This window comes from Pipistrellus hanaki (genome assembly GCF_964339955.1).
Source record: "Pipistrellus hanaki genome assembly, chromosome: 2".
Lineage (NCBI taxonomy): Eukaryota > Metazoa > Chordata > Mammalia > Chiroptera > Vespertilionidae > Pipistrellus > Pipistrellus hanaki.
Genome location: NC_140504.1, coordinates 45,881,228 through 45,906,090, shown reverse-complemented (window position 1 = coordinate 45,906,090; position 24,863 = coordinate 45,881,228). Strand labels below are relative to the sequence as shown.

The window sequence follows — 24,863 nt, the reverse complement described above, 5'->3', positions numbered from 1 at the left end:
AAGATAAGACATTCCCTGAAAATAAGACCTAGCGCAACTTTGGGAGAAAAAAATAATATAAGACATTGTCTCATTTTCGGGGAAACAGGGTAGATTGAATGATGACTTGCTTATGATTTACTTAGTTCCTCTCTTTTTATAAGCAGAGGACATACTATTCAAATAATTCATTGGCCTGGTTTCCCCTCAGGACCTTTATAAAACATTGCTCTTTAGTTTGAGTCACACAGTACTTCCTTATCTTGTCATTTTTACTCATTGGAGAGTTATGGACAATGCACAAGATTTAGGGTCAGCTATTCTTATACTAGCTTGTGTGGTATTCAGCAAGTCATTTCCTCTGACTTTCCTTCAGCTTTCTCACCCTAAAGTGGGGTACCATCCCTTTATTTTATTACAACACCATTTCTGTGCAGATGAAATGAGATGGCGAATGGGAAATTGTTCTATAAATTATAAAACCAGGGATTCTTTTTGCTCTGTTTGACATTTCTAACCCAAAAGCAACATTGATTTTTTTTTCCAGCAGAGAAAGGCTGCATTAGGTGTTGAAAAAAAGCACCATCCAACAACCTAAGCTCCCAAAGGATTAGTTAATGTGTGACCTTAACTCACCCCTTTCCCACAGTGACCTGATTTATCTGACTATTTAAAACTAAGTTTACTTGGATGGTCAAAGTACAATTTTTAAATTTCCATTAGGAAAAGCAAATACCAGTTACCTTTCTTATCCTTATCATAGACTATAGCTTTACAATGATAACAATATGGATATAATAATTACAATCTACGAGGTACCTACAAAGTGACAGCTAGGTACTTCCTATATCAGTTTATATCTTCTCAAGAACCCTACAAATTATATTTTGGGGTGAAACATCTAGCATTAGGTCAAAATCACTTAGAAAAGAGCTCCAGAGTGGATCTTAAATGTATTACTAATAATTAGAGAATAACTAGGCTTAATAAAAGATACCAAAGGCAAACCTAATACTTAACTGAACAAAAAGAAAAAACAAAGACTTCAGCATGGGCGCCACCTACTGGGGGACAGAGAGCAAAAGACTTCCCACCCTGCTTCCCATTGCATTGTGGGTATTAGCTCAGTGAATGTCTTTCAATCCTGACACTACCAAAGTCTTCATCACTTTTTCATAATTTTAAAAATATTTTACTAAGGTATTATTGAAATGGAAATGGTGCAGAATGAAAAAAAGAGTAGAATGTGTTCCGTTTTGACATCGTTGCCACAGGAAGTTCAATGAGTATAACAACCATGTCCACTCCCCCTACACACATATACCTCCTTCCCCTCTTTGCCTCATCCACATTCCTAACCCACCAATATCTGCTCTGTCATCATTGTTTAGTTTGGATTTTTAGAATTTTATGTAAATGGAATCATACAGTAAGTACTCTTTTCTACTAGTTTATTTCCCTCAGTATAATTATTTTGAGATTGTAAGCATAATGTAAGTATCCATAATTCACCCCTTTTATCGCTTAGTACTCCATTGTGTGGATATACCAGTTTGTTTATCCATTCATCTGGTGATGGATATATAAGTTATCCAATGTTTCAAAACAGGTTATCACAAAACAGTGGCTTAAAACAAGTATCCATTATCCCACAGTTTTGTGGGCCAGACACTTGGGAGTGGTTTAGCAGGAGAGTTTTGGCTCAGGGTCTCTCGTGAATCGTTGTCAAGATGTTGTAGTTATCTAAAGCCTTTACTAAGTCTGGAGGATTTATTTCCAAACCAGCTCTATTTTTTTTCCTACTGTCCCACGTATTGTGCCTTACACTACTATGTATTCATATTCATGTACTATATATATATGTTTTTTTGTTGCTAGAATAGGTTGAGCTCTGATTATAGACATCCTTATATTTCAGGCTAAGCAATTTGGACACTTTATCCTTTCCTTCCTCCTTCCCCACATCAAGTTATTGAGAATCAGTGCAGGTGTTGGATTGGAGAATGCTATGATGACATCTGTTACAGGAGTATGGTTTCAATGACAGGAGGTGGCTCAGTTTTTAGTGAATAAGTACTCTCAAAATGGGCAGTACTTGTTAGAGAGGTTCAGAGTTTTATTTTCTGGTATAATCCTTTAAGTAAAAGTTTTATGGGAAAAGGTTAGAATCATAGATTTTCATGAGAAATCCAAATAAACCCTTTTATTCTATTTTTATTTTTTATTGGTTTCAAAAAAATAGGAAAGAAAAGGAGAGAGAGGACAAAAACACATTGATGTGAGACAAAAACATTGATTGCATGCACCCCAACTTGGGATCCCAAGGATCAAGCCCGAAACCTGGGCATGTGCTCTGACCAGGAAGTGAACCAGGGACTTTTGATGCATAGAATGACGCTGAACCAACTGAGCCACACTGACCATGGTTCTTTTTTGATTCTTGAATCATAAAGACATGCTGAGAGGGTAGGCTTTATTACATATGGTAATGATTGCTATGTGGTACAGACAGGTTATCTTTTTTTCACCTCTGAGCCTTGGTTTACCCATGTCCAAAATAAATAATATTGACTAGCTTATTTCTACACTCCTTTTAGGGTTATTTTAGGAGAAGTTGGTAAAAGTATGTATTGCAGAGAAATCAGTAAGATACAAGAGTCCCAAATACTTGATTTCCATGTGTGACCCTTCCCAAAACAGAATGATGGAACTACTGCTTTATGGTTCAATTGTGATGTTTAATCTGGATAGATAGACATTTCCTTCACTCCTATGAGCCTCCATAAGGTGTGGCTGGCTGAGCAGGAGCCCTAAATGCCTTAGGCTGGAGAGGCTGGGAAAGGGGAAAAGTAGGTTAAACCTGTCATCATCCTTTTTCTCCTAACTCAAATGGAAACCGAAGTGACACTTACTGAATATGTCAGAGGCTGGGCATAATCTGATGGCAATTAAACAATGCTGATCTTTTAAAATTATCACCTTTTAAAATGTCTTCTCACACTGTTTATTTAGTGTATTATCACAAATTTCAATTTTATTAAGTGTTATTTTTCAAGTGTATAAAGTGTGTAGTATTACAAAAATTGTAGGTATCGTATTGATGGACAGGATTCTCTAGGGAAACAGAACCAATAGAATATATAAATAAATATATACAAATAAAGCATATATCCTATATAATAAAAGCCTAATATGCTAAGTGTCCAACTGTTCATCTGACTTTTGACCAATTACTATGATGTACACTGAACCACCAGGGGCAGATGCTCAACTGGTCAGTTAGCTTGCTGCTGGGGTCCAGCTTCTGGGGACTGAGCAAGACAGGCCGGGCATGCCCTGGAGCCCTCCTGTGGTTGTGCACTGTTCTGAGGGACCCCACAGGTGCATGAATCCATGCACCACCAGGGCTCTAGTGTAGAGAGACCTGAGAGAGAGAGAGAGAAAGAGAGAGAGAAAGAGAGACTTATTAGATGGAATTGGCTCATGTGATTATCAAGGCTGATAAGTCTAAATCCACAGAGCCAATGTCCCAGTTCAAGTTCAAAAACAGGTAGGACCTGCTCTAGTACAAGAAAGAGCTCATGTTTCCATTTGAAGTAGGACTGGAGAATTCTTTCTTACTCAGGGAAAAGGTGAACCTTTTTTTTTTTTTTTTTTTTTTTTCTTCAGGCCTTCAACTGATTAGATATGGCCAACCCACATTATGGAAGACAATCTGCTTTACTCCATCTATCAATGTAAATGTTAATCTCATCCAGAAATATCTGTGAAGAATCACTCAGAATTGTTTCACCATATATCTGGGCCCTTTGTGACCCAGTCAAATTGACTCATAAAATTAACTATCACAAGTGTATTAACTATGGTTTTTTGTTGTTGTTTTGTTTTAAACTACATAGGGCTCCACCACTATCCCCTCCACCCCCCATTCACAAGATGATATTTAGGGCCAATTCAAGGGTATGTTCTGTAAGCATTGGGGAATGAGAACCCCTACACTGAAGAAAGGACCATCTTACCCTAAATTACCTATTTCTGATCACCAAGTGTAGAATGGGACTCTTCAGTATAGACCTTTGTTTATCACTTCAGATCCTGGCTGATCAAAGTATTAAAAACACCTCTTCTAAATGCAATTCCTTTATCACTAGAGCTATATAATATCTTTCTATCCCTCTCTCTTCCTTCTAATATTTATTAAGTATTATTCTATGTGAAATAATAAAACTATAAGATGACCATAAGATGTTCTCTATCTTTACTCTGTAGTCTACTTATATGTTCTATAAAGTGACATTATGATGTTCATGAGTCCCCTTATCTTTTTTATTTTACATAAAAATCCAGAATTTTGAAATGTTGTGAATCGACCACTGTATGCTTTCATAGCTCATAATAAAGTAGTCTAGTAAAGAATTTCTAAACTACTCTATGAGGCCAATTTGCAGTATTATGTTTCTCTGTGTTTGGACCTAATCAATGTTATTCATTGAAGTGTAATTTTGGCAAAGAGCCTTTGCATTTAAATAAAGGGGTTAAAACAACATACATGCCAACTTTGCACTTTTTGTGGGTTTTGTTGGTCATTATAAAACGTAGTGCTCTTACATGGTGTATTTTCCTTTAGGATGTACTTTTGGTGTGTTTTTGTGGTCATTGTTCTCTCCCCACTCACCTGCAAGCTCATCAGCATCATTGAATATGCAAGGTACAGAGAGCTTGAATCTGTGTGATCTTTTAAAATTAAAAGGTGGGTTCTCCTTTGTTACAAGAGTGCTTACTCGGGCCTCAGGAAGATCAACCGGGAACTCAGGGAAGAAAATCTAATTACGTGTTGAAGACCAAGAATAATTTTGAGAACATTGCCCGTTATGTGACCTGCGAAGATGGAAAAATGACAAGAGCTCATTCTGTGCAATTAAAAAATACCCTTTACAAAAAGAAGTGAGCAAAAAAGGAAGACAGAAAAGTAAGAGTTATATTCATTAATAACTTCCATTATTAATTGGATGTAATATCTGGATTATTATACCTGAGGATGCATGATGAATCTGTTTCCTAGTTTATTATTCTCATTTATTCGTTTTCCAGTAAACAGCCCTTCCTACATGAGGCACTGTGGGTAACCCAGAGCTGTATAACGGAGATTGCTAAGATTGGGATGCTGCGCTGAATAGAAAGAAAACAGTGCTGGGGCCCCTGAGCCCAAGGAGAGTTCCTGGGCGCAGAGATTGGCTTCCGGGTGGAAGAGCTCAGGGCAGAACTCTGGGAGGCGTGGCCACTGGCGGTGCGGGGAGACTGGCTGTCCAGGAGCTGTCCAGGTAGCTCCTGGAGCTGCGGTGCCAGAGGCCGGTGACCCGGCCCGGGGAGGATGAAGAAGCTGGCGGCGTGGCTTTAGTGGTGAGCAAATTCAGGGACCTGACTGCCCTGGGGGAGCAGCCTCGGAACAAGGGGCAGATACAGAGGCAGCATAGGATCGCGACACATTTGTTTTATCAAGGCCTCGCGAATCCTATTACGCAGTCTGTCCTCGGGTCGGAGAGATGCTGAGAGCTTTGCCTTTCTTGGCCGCGGGGCGCGCCTGTTGCTGCAGCTCCGCTGGCGTTGGCGGGAGGGCCGCTGCTCTGGCCAGAATCCCGGCCCCTGATCCGCGGCCCAGGCTGCCTCCCCGGGCTGCGGGAGTCAGTCTTGCGCTGAATCTCGGCAGAATGGAGGAAGGTGCTATTTTGGGATAAGAAGCATATGATCCTTTTTTTTTTTTGGGGGGGGGGGGGGGGGGTTGGACGGGGGCAGATTTCCCAGGCCGCTATGTTTGCAGAAAGACAAGAGTGGCTTTCCAGAAGGCCCATCTTTCTGTTAGGAGACAGAAAACCATTTCATGAAGTCATCCTCGCCTCTGGCAGAAAGGGGTACACATTGGACACCCACAGCCCATTCATTGTGTTGTCCACAGGAATAGCCTCAGAGCAGTTTAAAGGAAGATGTTTATGTGTGGTTAATGAGCTACTCACACCCCCTCCTATTTTTTTATTTTTCTCCCATGGCGGACATGAAAGGGGAGAGGGATTTGGAACCTGTGGCGAAGCTGGAATCATGAAACCCTAAATGAACTGGCGTCTGCTCTCCGCCCCTTTCCACGCCCCCTCCTTTTCTTTCCTGGCCTTCCTCAGGTGCAGCCGAAAAGCGAGCTTCCAGCCTGGAATAGTTACTGGAGGGGTGGGGGGGTGGGGGGGGGGAGTTTGGAAGGGGGTGCTGGCATTCCAACCGGGTTTTTCTTACACATATCATTACTGTCACAGTAAACATATATTCTTTTGGTGATAAGCCAAAAGTAATATGATAGTTGCTAAAAGGATAAAAAGAGTGTGTGTGTGTGTGTGTGTGTGTGTGTGTGTGTTGATTTCAAGGCCTGTGAAGTTTGGGGACCTGCACCCTACTCGATATAGACACTATGACTGCTATGAATGCAGTGGGTTTTAATCTTATTTCCAGATGGTGAACACTCTGGTGTGTTTCTGTTTCACAGGCTTAGTCAGGCATACTTGGGAGAATACTTTGAATTTAGCCTGAAGTCCTTACCTTCAGGGAGACTTAAAACCTCTCTGTTTCAGAGAGACTGCTCCATCCTTCACTGTCATTTTTCTCTCTCTCCTTCGCCATTTCATCAGTCATATGATTTGCACTATCACCTTTGCATGTTTTCCCCCAACTACATGTCTATAAATAAAGCTTTTTTCGATACGTGCAAAATGCATGCCCCTGTGTGTCTGCTGAAGCTCTCTCCTTGGATTTGCACAGGCCACTCAAATGCACCAAGTTCAGATTTGAACCACCTATGTCCCTCTCCCCATTGAAAATGAAAGCAAACACAGTCCATCTGATGCTTGTCTGGCATCCTGTCTTGGTAAATGGTAAATGGCACTTCCAATCCTCATTGCCCCAGCCAAGACCCTGTTCATTATAATCTGTTCCTCCTTCCTTTGTCAGCATCCTTTATATCCACTTACTTATTAAGCCTATGTGCTCCAGTTCTTAGTTACTTTTAGATCTGCTTCCTCCTCATAACCCTCAGTCCAGGCACTGCTCAGGGTAGGCCTTCTTATATCCCTTCTGAAAACTTGTATAGTTCTATGAGCCTCACAGCCTCGGACTTATCCTTCCCCAGCCATTGTTTTCACACACATCTTTCTAAAATCCAAATATAATTTCCATTCTCCCCATTACAGCCTTCCAATAATTCCCTTTTCCCTATGGGATAAATTCAAACTCATGTGCATGGCATACAAATTTCTCAATCAAGAAAACTTTCCGATCTGGTGTCAGATCTGAATCCAAATCTTGGTTCTGTCACTTACCAGCTGTGTGACCTTGAATGACTTCTCTGTGTCTCAATTTCTCCACCTGTGAAATGACGTAATAATGGTAGCTAGCTACCCATGTTAAGCCTTTACTTTTGTTCTTCAATACCTGTTTCTCCTCTAATTCCGGACATTACATTTCTCTCTCCCTTCAAGTTACCTGTGCCCAAATGACCTGCTTAATAAAAGAAATGTAAGCAGATGTTGGACATATCACTTCTGTGCGGAGGTAGTCAGCTACTGGTACTGGACTCTACAGCCCCCCTTTTTCTTTTGATGAATTGTGAAAACATGTGTTGATAAAAAAGGTGCCATGAGAATTAAGTAGAGCAGAGGCTGAACCAACACTTAGAAGACTACCCTGGAGAGTGAGCTAATCCCACCAGATTATGTGAGTGAGAAAAAAGCATTATATGAAGCAAGTGAGATGTGGGAGCTGTACAGCTTAGCTCACACTGCCATTCCCCCCACTGTTGTGAGAATATATAATGCACAAAGGCATTTGGCATGGTGATTGGCACAAAGCCAGTGTTCAGGTAATGCTATCGGTAATTATGGTTCGGTAATGATAATGGTAATGGTAATGGTAATTATTCTTTCCAAAGGATGTATTTTTCCCTTTTTCTTTGGCATACTTTATTCCATAGGCACCTACCCCCTTGCTGTTTCACGTGTTGGAATCTCACAATTGCTTCTCATGTACTGTTTTCAAGGATCTTGCTCAGATGATGAAATTTATTCACCCCTTAAGAACCAGATGATGTGTGTCCCCTACAGAGGCTTTCCTCACACTTGTGTCCACCCACACATCCAGGGTTGACCCTGTGGCTGCTGTGTTTATGTATTTAGAGGACATGTTCTTAGCATGTTTACCCTGAACTGTAGTCCTCTTACATGTCTGTTTCTCCTGCCAGGTTGTGGGGATCCTAAGAGGAGGATTCGGCCTTGCTCGTCTCTACAGTTCAGAACCTCAAATACTGTCTACCTCAAAGTAGATATTCAACAAAATGTGAAAATAAACAAATATAAAAATAAAGAGGGTGATAAGACAATTCTACCATAATCTGACAAATGACTGGCAGAGATATAAGTGCCTTCTCCCCCTCCCACCACCTCCAAAGCCTTCTCTGTTCTTCATTTCCTCTCAGACTCATCATGCATTTGACTGTGTGACCATTGGCTGGTCTAGCTTTCTTATCTGACATATGAGGAGACTGAACACAAGCAGAGTACAAGTGGCATAGCAAGATGGTGTCAGACTCTGGAAGAGAAATGAGATGTCAGTGCCCTGTGGCAACTAAACCTGTGGGAGAGTCAGGGTATCCATAATAGGTAGGTTTGTGAACTCCCCATGGGCAGGTGCAAGTAAGGTACTGAAAGCATTGCAGTGGGGTGAACGGCAGACCCCCAAAATATATGTCTCAATCCCAATCCCTGGTACCTGAGAATGTGGCTTTTTTTTTTTTTTTTTTTTTTGGCAAAGGTCTTTGCAGGTGTAATTCTCTAGATGAGGTTATCCTAGATTTTTCTGGTAGGCCTTTAGGCTGCTGACAAATGTCTTTATAAGAAACACAGAGAGGAAGGTCATGTGAATTCTGATGCAAAAATTGGAGGCCTAGAGCCACCAAAAGCTGAAGAGACAAGGAAAGGGTCTCCCTAGAGCCCTTGCAGGCACCTTGATCTGGGACTTGGCCTCTGCAACTGTTGTTTTAAGCCACCCAGTTAGTGGTAGTTTGATATAGCAGCCCTAGGAAATGAATATAAGTATCATTTGGAAGATAAATATGTTTTTTTCTCTTGGGCATACTTTTTTCAGGTTTTGTTTTCTTATAATTGTCTTAGCGAAATATTTTAGTCATTGTTATAAAAGTAATAAAAAGCCCTTTTCTTCTTCTTCTTCTTCTTCTTCTTCTTCTTCTTCTTCTTCTTCTTCTTCTTCTTTCATTTTCTTCTTCTGTGTGAACTGATAAAATGTAAGAATATTGATAGAACTGGTAAAAAGTTTTACCAGTTCTATCAATATTCTTACATTTCCCCCCCCTCTGAAGTTGGAAGTATGGTATCCCCTTTCATGTTCTCTTTCCCATGGAGTACTTCTTACTAGAAACAGTCACAAAGTTTTGAGCTTTGCTTAACTTTGAGCCTCTGAGGCACTTCTGGCACCTGCCGTAAAATTGCTCGGTTCTCTCCCCAAAAGTCATGATTCTCACGGACCTCACATAGGAGCGGTGAGGATAAGATGAGAGGTAGTATTTGTGGGAATTTTGTAAACTGTGAGGTGCTATGTGGAGAGGACAATTATATAGCTGGTATACATGAGTATGTTCAGTATACATACAAAATATTTGGAATCTGAGAATATTTCATAAAGGTGCCCTCAAGACTGCTGCTTGGACTGATTTTATGCTATACTTTGCTGCCACCTTGTGACATTCCTGGTAATTGCTGGAGATGATTTTTCTAATAAACTTCCAGAGATTTTGTTTTTAATAAAGTGATTTTTTTCTTTCAGAAAGAAGATGCGGAATATGCCTCTGAAATTGCTCAGTATCATTCTATGTTCCTATTTGACAGAAGCTAGGAGACTTGCTTGGGGAATATTATTGTATTTGAAAAATTATGGCTGTCTGGCTGCATGGTTCAGTGGTTGAGCTTTCACTTATGAACTAGGTCATGGTTTAATTCCCAGTCAGGGCATATGCCCAGGTTGTGGGCTTGATCCCCAGTAGGAGACATGCAAGAGGAAGCCTAGCAATGTTTCTCCTCATCACTGATGTTTCTATCCTTTATCCTTCTCTTTTCCTCTCTGAAATAAATAAAAATATATTTAAAAAAATTAAAAAATATGAAAAATTATGACTGATAAATGTAAAGTTTAAAAGACTCGGGAGGGTCAGAAAGACAATGGACAGTGCTGAGGACTTTAGAGAGATGAAACCACTTACCCTATCCAGGGGGTCATCCACCCAAAACTGTTGTTGGAATTTCAACACTTCTTGCATATAAAATAATTGTTCCAATATTCCAGGCTTCCAATGGCAGGTGGTTACTGGGTCTTAATAGCTTCTTTTTTTCCATTAGCTCCTTCATTTATTTCATAATCTCCAGATCTATGATCACTGTGTATTTCTGGTCCGTGTTACCATTTCGATATCTGGACTTCCTATCTCCATAATCTCTCATCTTTCATGCATCTTGCACACAATGCTAGACACTTTTTATGAAGCCCTGAAAAAGCACACACAAAAGAAAGTACAAAATAGTGACTAAGAGTATGATCTGGACCCAGACTGCTGGGATTTGAACCTCATCTCCACCAGTTTGGTTCTACTTGCCTGATCTGGGGGAAATTCCTTAAGCATTCTGTATAGCGGTTTCCTTATCTGTATAATGATGACAGCATTAAGGCCTACTTCATATGTTTGGGAGAAAGATTAAAAGAGCTGTTCCATTTAGTGTTCAATTAGTATTTGCTGGTATTCCCCCTACTGGAGTGTGAATTCCTTAAATATAAGACTTTCTTGGATTTGTCTTTGCATCTTCAAATTGACATGTCACTTTTACATTGTAGTCATTTGATGGCATATTTGTTTGTATAGTGGGTGAAGAATCACTAAGCATCTGATGGGTGCATGCAGTTTACTTCTTGGACGTCTTATATCATCAGAATTTACCTAAGGTCATACAGTGATTCCACACACCCTCCCCCCCCTCCCCCCAAATTATACAGAATTTTTTCAAATTTGCTATGCCTAAATTTAATAAACAGTGATTAATATTTATTTAGTATTTACTATATGATAAGCTCTGTTCAAAATACTTTTGTAGAAGGTAAGACAATAACTCCATTCCAATCATATATTGTCTGACATATCAAAAACCACCTGCTACTCCAACTGCTGGCTTGTGTTAGAAAGTCTTCCCCAGAATACACAGACCTTGACGTGGACCTAGGAAATGCATTTCCTGAAGGACTAGAGCAGTCTGAGCTTCAGGATGTTGGAAGACTATACATGGTCTAGTTTTTAGACTTGGTCCCATTGTCCTTATTTCTATGGTATACGCATTCATCTACCCTATCAATAATTATAAAGCATTCTTTAAATTCCAATGACATTAAGGTGACAGAGATTGTGTTTTTCCCAAGAGTTCCTTAAGGGGAATCTCATCTATCTGATACATCTTACTTCACATAATCTCTTATTTATTCATCCATTCAAAGTTAATTCAAAACTATTTGTGATCATCTACTATACAAAATGATGTCAGGTGTCATCAAGAATATTAAATATGTTAAGTATATTTTAAAAGTAGATATAACTATAACCTAGGAATCATTTTACCTTTTGAGATGAAAATAAAATGGATGAATTTTTTATTCCTCCTTCCTCATCTTCTTTCTGATGGTTTTTCCAGGGAAGCTGTATTTCTCCTAGACACCTCAAACTCAGAATGTGGCCAAATTCTGTTGAAGATTTTGGAAGATGGGAGAGCTTTATATTCATAAATAACTTTTGCCATCCCACCACATGGAATTTCTCATTGACCCCATTTCTCTTTGGTATTTAGTTGAACATTACATGGTATCAGTTCTGCTATGGTCTGAAGTTTGTGTCATAAATTTATATGTTGAGAACCCAGTGTCTAAGGTTATTAGGAGGTAATCAGTTAATAAGAGCACAGCCCTCATAAGTAGTATTAGCACCCTTTCAAAAAAGATCCCTTAGAGGTCCCTAGACCCTTTTGTGAGGACACAGAGAGTAGTGCCAACTATGAACCAGGACTCGTCATTTACCAGAACTTGTCCAGGCTGGCACCCTCATCTTGAACTTCCCAGCCTCCAGAAGTCTGAGAAATGAATTTCTGGTTGTGGCAAACTACCCAGTCTGTGGTGTTTTGCTATAGTACCCGAGCTAAGACACAACTCAACTCTTTCTTTTCACATCTCTTCTCCTTTCCTTCAGATCTATATTTTTAATTGCCTTTGGAACTATAATCCTAACCAAAAAGAGTTGTTGTCTTAAGAAAACTTTCCTTCCTATTAAACTAGCTGATATTTCTTTTTGTGATATACAGAAAACTTGAACTTTGAAAAATGTAGGCACATTAAGTGGTAATCATCCATTATTAATAAACAATGTATATGTCTTATACACTTCCTTAAACTTGAGATGTATTAGCTCATTTAATACTTATAACATTCTATGATATAGGTATTTTTATCATCTCTATTTTCTCAGATAAGAAAACGGGGGCATAGAGAAGTTAGGATTCCAATGCAGGCAGTTTGGCTCCAGAGTCCATGCTTTAAGTATACTACAGATCACTGTATTATCACTACCTATTACTACACTCATCTATTGGTAATATCAGTTAAATGTTGAACAATTATGTAGTGTCTCTGTTTCAAGACACTAATGATATACACTTGCAAATAAAGCACGTCCATGCCTTTTATTTGAATGTAATTGTGTTCACAATTTAAATTTGCCAATTTCTATCAGAAGCCATATTCTGTGTGCTTTCATTTATATGTGGAACCCAAAACGCAAACAAAACAAAACAAAAACACTCATAGAAACAGAGACCAAAGTGATGGTTACCAGGAGGGAGGGATTGGAGCAGCGGTCAGCAATCTCATTAGTCAACAGAGCCAAATATCAACAGTACAATGATTGAAATTTCTTTTGAGAGCCGAAAACCGACTTCTGTGCATGGACCACGAAGTTTCAATCGCACTGTACATGCACACCCACATGTGCTGTTTTGTGGAAGAGCCACACTCAAGGGGCCAAAGAGCCACATGTGAATTGCAGTTTGCGGACCACTGGGTTGCAGGGGTGAGGGGGAGGGGGTGAAAAGAGGAATGGCAATACAGCCAACAATATTATACATCTACACAGTGACAGATGATTACCAGAATTAGTGTGGTGATCACATTATAAGAATTTAAAATGTTGAACCACCATATTGCACACCTGAGTCCAATATAACCAATATAAGATTGTATACAAACTATACTCAAATTTTTAAAAAAAAAAAAAAAAACTGTTAAAAAAGATGTCATCCTCAAATATTGCCATTTTTCCTCTTTGGGTTTAGCTTTATTTTTATTCTTTAGGAAGCAATAATAAATTAAAGTAACCTGGTTCTCCTCAGTCTCCAGTGTCAGACCATTTGCAGGAGATGGAAGTAAGCTAGGAAGAAGATGGGATTGGTGTGCAAAGTCATCATTGTATGAGCAACTGCTGAACATGTGAGCTGTTCATGTCAGAAAAGTAAGCCTTAATCCAGTAACTTTGCCATGGTTTGAAGGAGAAGTTCTAGAATTTTAACCAGTATGTTTTTATTTAATATGGTATATATATAATACTCCATTCTCAGCTGCTAGGGCTCCTGACCTAGCTGACTCTTTAAAGCTCACAGTCACATGTACCCCAGGAAAAGGAAGCTAAAATCTTAAAAGAAATAAACAAAAAGAGGTTTGTGTTCTTTAACTTATTTGAAGAGTTTAACGTGCATTTTTATTTTGTTAAATCCGTTATAAAGCCTTCATTGACAATTGGTTTTCTTGAATTAATTCTGAACCTTTAAGCGTGTATTGGGAATCCTTCATGTGTAGCTCCAACCTATCTTTCTGTTCTTACCTCCCATTTTCTCTGATCTGATGCTTTAGTTGTGTTTGATTATTTGTTCTTTCAAAATCAAGCCCTTTCCCTTTCTTTGTGGCCTAGCCAAGACACCGTGCTATGCTCCTTATGATTCATTTCCTTTTTTCTATTTGCAAATGTGATTTTACTCCCCTTTTGTTTCCCATAGATGGCACTTCATATATTCTACTGAGAATGGCCATTGTTCTATTATTAAAATAAGAAAAATTGTCTACACCAGGCTCCTTTTTGAGTTGAGCTCCTTTGCTATTTGGCATACTGCCAGGAGCTTGGACATCACTGCTTCTTCCTCTCTTTCAGTCTCACATGCAGTCAGCTACAAAGTTCTACCAACTACACATCCTCAGTACCTCAACCCGTTCTCCTCTCTCTATCTCCACTGCATTTGTCCTAGTTTCAGTTTGACAATTTAATGTCAGAACAACTCTATCTCCTCCATCTTAATACTGATACCAGAGTCTCCCTTTTGAAGTACACATTTGATTACAGCAAACCTTGAATTAAAATATTTAAAGGGCTTTGATATAATAAATATTCCAGGTTTCCTAGTCTGGCCAACTATTAGTGTCATTGGCTTTTATGGTATGGTGTGAGGAAGCGTAACCTAAAACATCCACTTTAATGCCTAATAAGAAAAACAGTAGTAGTTTGTAGTAAGAACATAACATAAAAATTTATGAAAGGCTTTTTTTTCCCCATGAAAACAAACCAAGTGAACTTTTTTTTTCAAGTTTCAAGAGTGTTAGTTGTATTTTAATGAGTTATTGCCATAGGAACATATTATATGTCAGGTACGGGAATTAGTTTTCCTTTCAAATATTTAGGTTAATAGTGCCAGTTTTTTAAATTAAATTTAATTTTTTTTGGTTAGTCCTCACCTGAGGATATTTTTTCCCATTGATTTTTATAGAGTGTGGAAGGGAGAGAGAGGGAGAGAAAGAAACATCCATGTGAAAGAGACACATAGGTTGGTTGTCTCCTGCACTTACCAAGACCAGGGTCAGGGAACCTGCAGCCAAGGTACATGCCCTTGATCAGAATCAAACCCAGGACCTCTCAGTCCATGGGCTAAAGCTCTATCCACTGAGCCAAACTGGATAGGCAATTGCCAGGGTTCTTTTCCCAGCCTTACAAAGGGTTCAGCATTTTGGAGAAAGGGGCTGCGTGCATATGATTAAAAGGGTATTGTCAGTTTGGGGAATAGCCTACCACTGTTCAGGTGTTTGGCCAACGGGAGGCAATAAAATGCCTTGAGCTGTTAACAATCCTATTCAGGTTTGGGGGAAGTGCTGTTCAGCAGTTTCCAACAGGTGAACTGTATATGTGGTTCACCTTTGTTGAGCCGCCCAAGTCCCATCAACCTTTTGATGGAACTCTTATAATTATTACATGTTGGAATTGGTTCTCGGCAGGCAATAGTGCCAATTTAAAAAGAAACACAAAAACACAGTTTGTTGTTATTGATGAGTAAGAATATCAGTGCATGTGTTTGGAGGGCTGTAACTATAGCTGAATAAACACATGCCTGTCTTTTAATCTGTCTGCTTTTGCACAGATGGTGACATTATTAGAGAATAGCTACCATTGGAATTAATAATAATGCTCAGAATCTGACTAATGCATTCTTTGGTGAATCAGTTGACCTCTACCCTAGGTATGGCAAATGAGACATATTAGTAGCATTGAAAATACAAGTGATGGCCATACAGTTGGTAAACAAATAGAAGGAAATGAAGCAGACCCCTTTGGAAAAGGATATACAATACTAGGTGAGTTGCTTCTGCGGCCTTTTGCGAGGATCTCTGGTATATGCCAATGTCAGACACCACATGTGACAGGCCCTGGGCTACCTGTTAGAAGCTACAAAGTGATCCATGGTTGATGGCTCTCTCTGCTGGGCTGGGTGTGTAGGGGAGAGGCTGAACTGTACATTGAGCCCAGCTTCCACTAGAACTGGGCCTGTTTTTTTCTTTAGTTAAGAAAGGCCAAGGCACCCTGAGTCCACTTCTGCCTGTTGGCCTCTCATAAGGCTCAGTCACTGAAAAGAGCCTCTGGTGGTACATGAGTTGTGTGAGGCAGGTTCTCAGTGAGCCACAAGGTAGGGGTGAGCGGTGTTCACCAGGATGATGTAGATTCAGACTCAGTACTATTACTGGGTCTGAGTCCACTCAGCAAAAGTCTTAGAATGCACCAAGGCCAGACACCATCTGCCTCGGGCATGTGGACCTTTGCAGTGAGTCAGGGTCTTCCATTTACCTAAATATTTCATTTAAAATAATTTATCCTTATTCATTATTATTATTATTATTATTCAGTCATATTAATTAATTTGGCAACACTTAATTGTCTTCAAAGAGCACTGCAAAGAATATAAAAAAAGAAGATACATTTCTAATCTCCTAAAGAACTTAAAACCTGCTCCTAGAAATAATGCAAATATGATTAAGTAGTTAGAAAAAAAAAATAAAGAGTGCAATCTATAAGAAACTTCCTTCTTTGTCCCACTTTTCCTGAGCACTATACTAGCCTAAACATGGTCTCCTTTAAGTCTGCTCCAGGGATGAACTGGAATGGAAAGCTGGCAGCTATACTGCTTATAGTTCTTCTTAGCATTGCTTAAAAGTATGGGAGCAGAAAAGAGAGATTCTGATGTAAAACTAGTTTTAAAAAACTGTCACATTATAAAAAAACATTTTGTGAAGTGGAATGGAGACAAATGCTATGGTTTGAGTTGTCAATAAACTTTTTAAAACATATATTTTACTGATGTTTTTACAGAGAGGAAGGGAGAGGGATAGAGAGTTAGAAACATCTATGAGAGAGAAACATCATACTTTGGTTGTGAGGATGTGCTCACACCAAGGTACATGCCTTTGACTGGAATCAAACCTAGGACCCTTCAGTCCACAGGCTGACGCTCTATCCACTCCACTAAGCCAAACTGATTAGGGCTTGTCAATATTCTTGATTTCAGTAGGCTCACTTCATCAAAGGCAGGGCTGTTCCTTAAGGAGTTTCTAGTCTAGAGGGAGAGAGAGACATGCCAACAATGTGCTATCAGATGCACTGACATTCTGCCTGGAGGAGCCAACACTTGTACTGGCCCTTTTAGAGTTTATTAAACTAGAAGAGATGAAGAGGACATTCTGGGCTAAGGAAAGAAAATAAACAAAGTCTCAAAAGTTCAAAAGTTTATGTCCAAGTAAAGCAAGTGCAGGCTCATAATCTATTATCCATAATTTCTAAATCTAAGAAGATCTGAAAACAATTTTTTTCTTAAGTTTGTAGCAAACTTATTTTTTAGCACAACCTGACATAGATTTAAATGAGATTATTTATAATCTTCATTTATTCCATTAGGATATTTGTAGATTTCACTACAGAAATATCAATATTTTTTATTACAGGTGCTGCCCCAGTATACATCCTGTGCTAATATTTTATTCATTTACTGTATCATTTTAAAAATACCATCTGTGTCCCTAAACCTGAATTGAAATAAATTCATTTTCCCAAGTGTTTCAAATGTGGATTTGCAGACCTGAAGTAATGATGGGTGCTGTAATATTGTAGAAGGTATAGTCAGAAAACTAGATAAACACTGTACTGGTTCTTGATTGTCTCATGAAAGATACTGGAAAGTCTATGTTAGGCTATATTATAGTGTTTAAAAAAGTTAGTGAAATATTCAACAATGTTTTATCAAAATCAGTTTGTATTTCTGAGCATACTCCATTTTAAATTTATTTCCCCAAACAACCACTAACCCTGGGATATTTTTCTTTGCAGAAAATAGTGATGTCAGATGAAATACCTTTCAGAAATAGATATTTACATCCATTGTTTATTCCCGAAGGTGTGTGGGAGAAATAGCGTTAGAGAAAGCAATATAAGACTGTGTTTGCGACTTGCAAAGTGTCATATTATATAAATATAAGAGGGCCAGTGCACGAAACTCATGCACTGGGGGTGGAGGAGAGGGCAGCCTGGCCCTCTGCCCTGTTAAAGTGTGGGAGGCCCACCATTGATTGCCCCAAAGAGGTAGGCCCCACCCTCCCATTCAGGTCTCCTTGATGGATTTCCCCAAAGAGATAGGCTGGAGCCCGGGGTCCCACCTTTGTACTGCATGGAGCCAGGAGATGGGGCCCCCAGGACACTTGGGCAGGCCTTGCTGTGCAGAGCCAGGAGGAGGCAGGACCCCCAGGCAGGAATCGCTGCATGGAGCCAGGGGACCCTCAGGCAGGTCTTGCTGGACCCCCAGGCAGGATCCTCCTGATCCTGGCTCTGCCAGGAGGTGGGACTCCCAGGCCAGCTCATGCTGTGCATGCAGTGTCAAGCCCAGCCCCACCCACCTGCATATGCCCACTGTGTGCTCAGCCATCTTGTGATGGTGTGAGGGCATCACAGTGTGATTACTACTTAGGCTTTTATTAGTAAGGATGATCAGGATTTGTTGTCCCCAGATGACTTTACTTTGAATATGCAAACATTGCTTTCTGGAAGAAAAAAATAAACAAGCAAAAATCCCATAAGAAACAGTAATAGACTTCATTTTTTATCACATTCCCTAAGAAATAATTAGATTTTAATTAGATTAGGAAAATTATTTGAAAATCAAATATGTTATTGTGTGCGTGTATGTGTGTGTGTGTGTGTGTGTGTGTGTGTGTGTGTGTGTGTGTCCTAGTAAATTTTAAACTGTTTTGTTGGAAAGAGGCAGTAAAAGTTTGGGAATTAGAAAATTGTACACATCTCATTTTATTTTCTTTGCATATCTGGGTAGTTATTTGGTCCCTCACTTTCCCTGAGGGGAAATTTATGCAAGGACCGCCAAAATGAGTACATTTTATTTTTATTTTTATAAATACCACGTAAAGGTCTAGAAGCAGAGAAGTGATGTCTGGGGAGGTTTGTGACATGCACAAAGGGGTCACGGCCACAAGTGGTAGAGCAGAAGCGAAGCCCAGCAACTCCAATTCCAGAGGTCATCCTCTGAACAAACTAGACTGTCCTGCCTCCCCCCAACATGTTCACTGAGAAATAGCCACTGTTGTATTTTTGTGCAAATGTACTCATTGTTTCTCCCCCATGTGTATCTCTTCTTCAAAGATAATTGAAATCCTAGTACGCGCTGTTTTTTTCACCTTTGATGTTGGACTTTTTCATAGTTAAACCTATTAACTACTAAAATGGAAAAGGTGTGATCTTGGTTTACTAATCCAGAATGGAACCCTAATGCTGAGTGTCTAAATGATGCCTTGGATTAAAGACAAACCAACAATGGCAAAAATAGGTTGTTTTGTGTTGCTTTGCATTTATAGATTATAATTTTAAATATAGTAATGGTCAGTGGGTAATTCATACCATGTTATGATTTAATTTTTTAAAGCCATTACTTAAGCTTACACGAGTCCTTGCTAAGTGGATTTCAAATGCTGGGGAAAAAGTGACAAGAAATTTGTGGGGAGTCTATAAATGCTAAACTCTGCATTAAGCATTTTCTTCTTCCTGCTCCCTTATATTTTGTTGCCACAACTCTGCATGGCAGTTTATCAGCCTCACTTTGTAAATGAGGAAAATGAAACTCAAAGACATTGAGGAATTTGTCCATGAACACATATAGCTGGTAACTAGTAACATTGGGATTTGACTTAGGAATGTATGGCTTTGAAGTCTCAAACATTTCAATCAATTTTGTAGTTGTACAAAAGGCCCAGGTATTTTTCTTATACAATTTTTTAAAATTTAGATTGAATTCAAATTTCACCCCTTTAAAGGGTAGAGTTTAGGTTTTTTGTTTGTTTGGTTGTTGTTGTTGTTGTTGTTGTGTGTGTGTGTACTCACTACGCTATGCAAGGATCATCTCTGTCTAATTCTAGAACATTTTTATCAGCCCCCAAAGAAACCCCTTATCCATTAGCAGTCTCTTCTTACAGAATTTTGATGAAATAAAAATCTTCAAAACTGTTATACTCTACGTCCAATTTTCTTTGATTCTTTCCTCAAGCAAAAATGGTTATTAGGCAGATATTGTAAAGTAGTTATAAAAATAACCTTAAATAAGAGATGATTGATGTTGCTAGTCATATTTTTAAATAAGAAAAGGGTTATTAATGGAAGACTATTTCAGACTTTTCAATGTCAATATAATCCCCACCACCTCCATGATCATTTACCATCATTTAGTGAGCACTTACTCTCTGGTGGGCACCATACTAAGTTATTCTTCTTCATTTAATTCTGGCAACAATCATTTTATTACTCAGACTATTGTGCAGGCAAGGAAAAAATAAAGTTTGGAGAAGTGAATAACTTAAGTGTCAAGGTTGAGAAGTTAAAACCAGGTCCAGTTTGATTTGAAAGCATAAGTCTTAACCACTGAACTTCTCCAAGTGAGAGGCATTGGGTCAAAAGATAACAGATCTAAAATATAAATAACATTTTCATCCAAATGGAAAATTTACACAAGCCATGGGTACTGTAGAGAGTTATTCGGTGCTAGCTCCTAGAAGCATTATCCCAGTGACTTACATATCCACTGGATTAGATACGTGTAGTGTGCACTTGCTTAAACTGGACCTGGTTTTAGCTTCTCAACCCTGACACTTAAGTGATTCACTTCTCCAAACTTTATTTTTTCTTGCCTGCACAATAGTCTGAGTATTAAAATGATTGTTGCCAAATATTTTTGTACCATCCACTTGAAGAAAAAAAAAGGTAATTAACCTATCCAATCAGAAATGGAAACAATTGCAAATTCAGGGAGTAGAAGGCCTTTCAGATTGGTGCTCTAGAAATTTCTTTATCCAGGTCTTTGCCAATTGGTCTTCCAAGATATTACATTAGATTAGTCAATTAAAGGATTCAAAACACTTATTTTCTCTTAGCTTGAGTTTCTTTTCACTCATTTCAAGACCTTGTTTATATTTATCATACCTGAAACTATCTGAAAAGTGTGTCATTGATTTTCAGGAAAGAGAATGCACAACCCATGTGGCTTTTATATGTCATTGCCATATTAGGTTACAATACATTTGAGTAAGCACTTATCTTCAGATGAACTATATGGTTGATTCAATCTTGAAAAAATAAAATTATGTAACTATTCTAAGACACTGGGTGGAACTTTCAATTTAATCCAGCAGGTATAGGTGACCATTTCTTACGTTCTGAGCAGAGTCTGTCTATGGAGGCAGGTAGTACTAATAGTACTAATACATTTCCTACTTGCCATGAAAAGGATTAAATTGTGTGTGTGTGTGTGTGTGTGTGTGTGTGTGTGTGTGTGTGTGTGTTTGAGGCGAGGAAATGTATATAAAAGATACCCTGTTTCCCCGAAAATAAGACAGTGTCTTATATTAATTTTTTCTCCCAAAGTTGTGCTAGGTCTTATTTTCAGGGGATTGTTTTATTTTCGGGGAAACACGGTATGCCCAACTAATTGTGATACAAGGCGATATGAAAAATTCTTCAACTTTTCTTGATTCTTCCAACTAGATCAACCCTCATCTTCTACTTTAGACACTATAGCATCATGTACTTTCCTTTTTGCACCAATCATAGTTGCAATTGTTTGTATGACTATTTGGCTGAATTTTTAACAAATACTTTTGGTTTTCCCGTCACTCTATCAGACATAAAGGTTATAAATTAAACAAATCCATGATTGCTATGTGAAAGTTCTATGCTAAGAAATATACATAGCTGAGCTCTAACCTGTTCAGGGAAGGGTTTTGACGGAGGTCATGCTGGACCCAATTTTTTAATGTTGGATGTATCCAGATTTGTTGTTTCATTTATTCCCTTAAACTCTGAATGAAATCATTCCACATACATGTATTCATTGGGATATGAAAGAAGGCAGGGTGTCTAAATAAGAGGAACAACATGTGGAAAGATACACACACATGAAACTCTGTGCCTCAAGGATATGAATGGTGTTCAGTTCATGGACAGAGATGGAGGAAGACAAGGCAAATTATCCAGGGTTTTTTAGGAAGAGCAAAATCCTTCAGGGATTTGAGTTTTGGGGTGATTATTTTAGCAGTGTGGAGGGTAAATTGAAGATAGTTGATAGTTGGGTTGTCTTTCATAATAATGTTACAGTAGTCAGGCAAGAAGTGATGAGGGCCTGAAGGAAGATAGGAACAAAGTAGATGGATGTAAGAGATGTTAAAGAAATAATATCTCTAATACCCTCTGACTGGTGGAAGGTGAGTTAGCAAAAGGAGTCTTGGATGGTTTACAGGTTTTATTATTTGGAAACTGTATAAATGGTGGAATCTTTTACTAAAATGTGCAACTCAATAGGTTTTGGGGGAAAGAGATGTATCCAGATTTGTTGTTTTGTAAGTGCCTGTGGATCATTTAGGTAAAGCTTTCCAGGAAAGTCTGGAAATATGCAACTAAAACTATGGAGGAGTCTGGTCAGAAGTCATCAGCAGACTAAGACATCTGTAGTGGGATGCCTGAGAAAAGTAACTCTGGAAGCAGTAGTACTGGGTGATGGCCAGAAAGAAAACTGTGAAGTTAAATAGTGAAGTAAAAAACTTGTTCTAGAAATAGGAGGAAGAGTTTTGTGAAATAGAGAATGATTAATAATTTAAATACATATAATGACAGTTTTCTGCATAATTAAGACAAAATGGGCTAGAAACTAGAATAGCCTAGTGTATGGCGATTTTATAAGGACAACCACAGTCAAATGTATGGGCAAAAGGCATCATTCAATAGGTTCAGGAAAGAATAAAATGTGCTTAAGTGGAGACAGTATAAGTACATTCCTTTTTAATTGATTTCAGAGAGGAAGGAGAGGGAGAGAAAGGTAGAAACATCAATGATGAGAATCATTGATCGGCTGCCTCCTGCACGCCCCCTACTGGGGATGGAGCCTGCAACCCAGGCATATGCCCTTGACTGGAATTGAACCAGTGACCCTTTAGTCCCCAGGCGGACACTCTATCCACTGAGCCAAGCAGGCTAGGGCAGTACATTCCTTTTTAAGATGTTTGTGTGTTTAAGGAAGGAAAAAAATTTATAGTAAGTGCACAAAGAGGAGTTTTGAAAAGTCTACATGAAGCTCTTGCTTCGTACATGGCAGTGTGTTCTGCAGAGGCACAAATATATGCACATATGTGTATTTTTGAATGTATTTGTATGTATAATAAGCACCTTAAAGAGGGCTAAACTTTCCTTTACAAAGTACCACATGTCCATCAAGCCTTCACTACTACTCAAATCAATGGTTCCAGAGAGCAGTTATTCTCCTCTTTCCTCTGTCCAGACTATAGATTTACAAGCATTTGTATTTGCACAGTTCAAGCTCACCATGATGGGAGTCAACCTACTTCATAAGCCAAGACTCACTCCTAGACCCTATTCTGAAAGTTGACACCAGTAAATACTAAATACCATAAAGGCAATATTGTATTTACTGTTGTCAGGTCTTTAAATGAATGGCTGCCCTCTGCTCTGGAAAGCAGAGAATTTGCAGAGAGAAAATTTAATTTCCAGGGAAGAATATCCTGAAATCATTTCTATGTATTTTATAAAGTAAGTTTGATCTCTCCACTACTCAAGCTAGAAACAGCACATGGCGTCAGGTAAGGCATATTGCACTGGAGGCAGTGTCCTGAAGTGAGTAGTAAGTCTGCCACTAGGAGCCACGTGGCTTTAGGGGAAATCACTCTCCCCATTTTAGTCTTCATTTCTGTTAAAGGGTTGAGCTGAATATTACCTAGCTTGTTTTGACCTATGCTGAAAATGTATTCCCTTAAACTCTGAATGAAGTCATTCCACAAATAAATTTTCTTTTCCTATCAGTTTTTTTGAGAGAAAAAAAACACACAAAACTTCATTCTTGTCAAATGCCACCATATTGGAGTTCCTTTTTTTCTTTTTTCTTTTTTCTTTTTGTTCTGCACCTCCCTCCTGGACAAATGAAATTGCTCCCTTCATCTTTGCTCTCACAATAATTTTTAGGCATCTCCATCCTTATAACCATTATGTGTATAGCTACCTCCCAAGAAATGCTTTCAAGATATAAGGTCACTGAGGGCAGAGGTTATCTTTATAATATGCGCAGTATGCTCACTAAGCATGCATTGAATAGAAATTTTAAAACACAACTAATTTAACGGGTAGACTTATATATACTATATAATTAAAGGAGGTTTTTATTTGGAGGGATCAGATAATGTGAAATTTGATAAAAGGGATTGATTAAATGTTTATGCTGAAGTGAAAGGGAGTCTTCATTATTACTTTTTTGGTGTTTTTAATACTCAAGATTGTTGAAATTCCACAGGGGCACAGGGGAGTTAAATATAGTTTATTTCAATTATATGCTAATATTAACTATTTCTCCCAATGTCAACTAAATTTAAGGCCTCACTTTAAAAAATTAGTACATAATTTAAAATTAAAATAAGAGTGATATCTCAGATTTATAGCACGTAGGACTTCTTTGTTTTTACTTCATGTATCCCCTTCATTGCAGAGGATAACTCTTATCGATACCTTAAACTATTTTTGGTAGGAATGTCCTGTTCTTAGGCCCTGAGTAGGTATGATTCTGACGAAGTCTTCTGATTCAGGGCATTAAGACTATATCCTCTTGGCTACTTGGAAATGACATTTCTAGTTCTAGTGTATCTTCTTCACTGTCTTTATTTTGTATTTTAATCAGTCTTAGTAATAAATACTTTTTTAGCCAAAGCAAAATTTACATATTTAATTATATTTATTTTGAAGAATATGTACACACACACACACACACACACACACACACACAGTACCAAGTTTTAAAAGTACAAAATAAATTGCAGCCTAAAGTAAATCTCCTCTCTCTCCAATT

The 24,863-nt window shown here is 38.6% G+C and overlaps 1 protein-coding gene across 3 annotated transcripts in view; it reads left to right on the top strand.

Annotated features, from left to right (window-relative positions):
• Positions 1 to 24,863, top strand: part of FGF12 (fibroblast growth factor 12) — a 504,156-nt gene that overhangs the window by 117,081 nt on the left and 362,212 nt on the right. Inside the window, exon 1 of one of the 3 annotated variants that reach the window (XM_084873523.1) lies at positions 5,242 to 5,379. The exons of 1 other annotated variant lie outside the window; for it this stretch is intronic. The gene's annotated coding sequence lies outside the window, so the exon portion shown is untranslated. Of the gene's footprint in view, positions 1 to 5,241; positions 5,380 to 6,055; positions 6,150 to 24,863 lie in introns of those variants that run through there. One more of the 3 variants, XM_084873524.1, reaches the window with a different exon arrangement.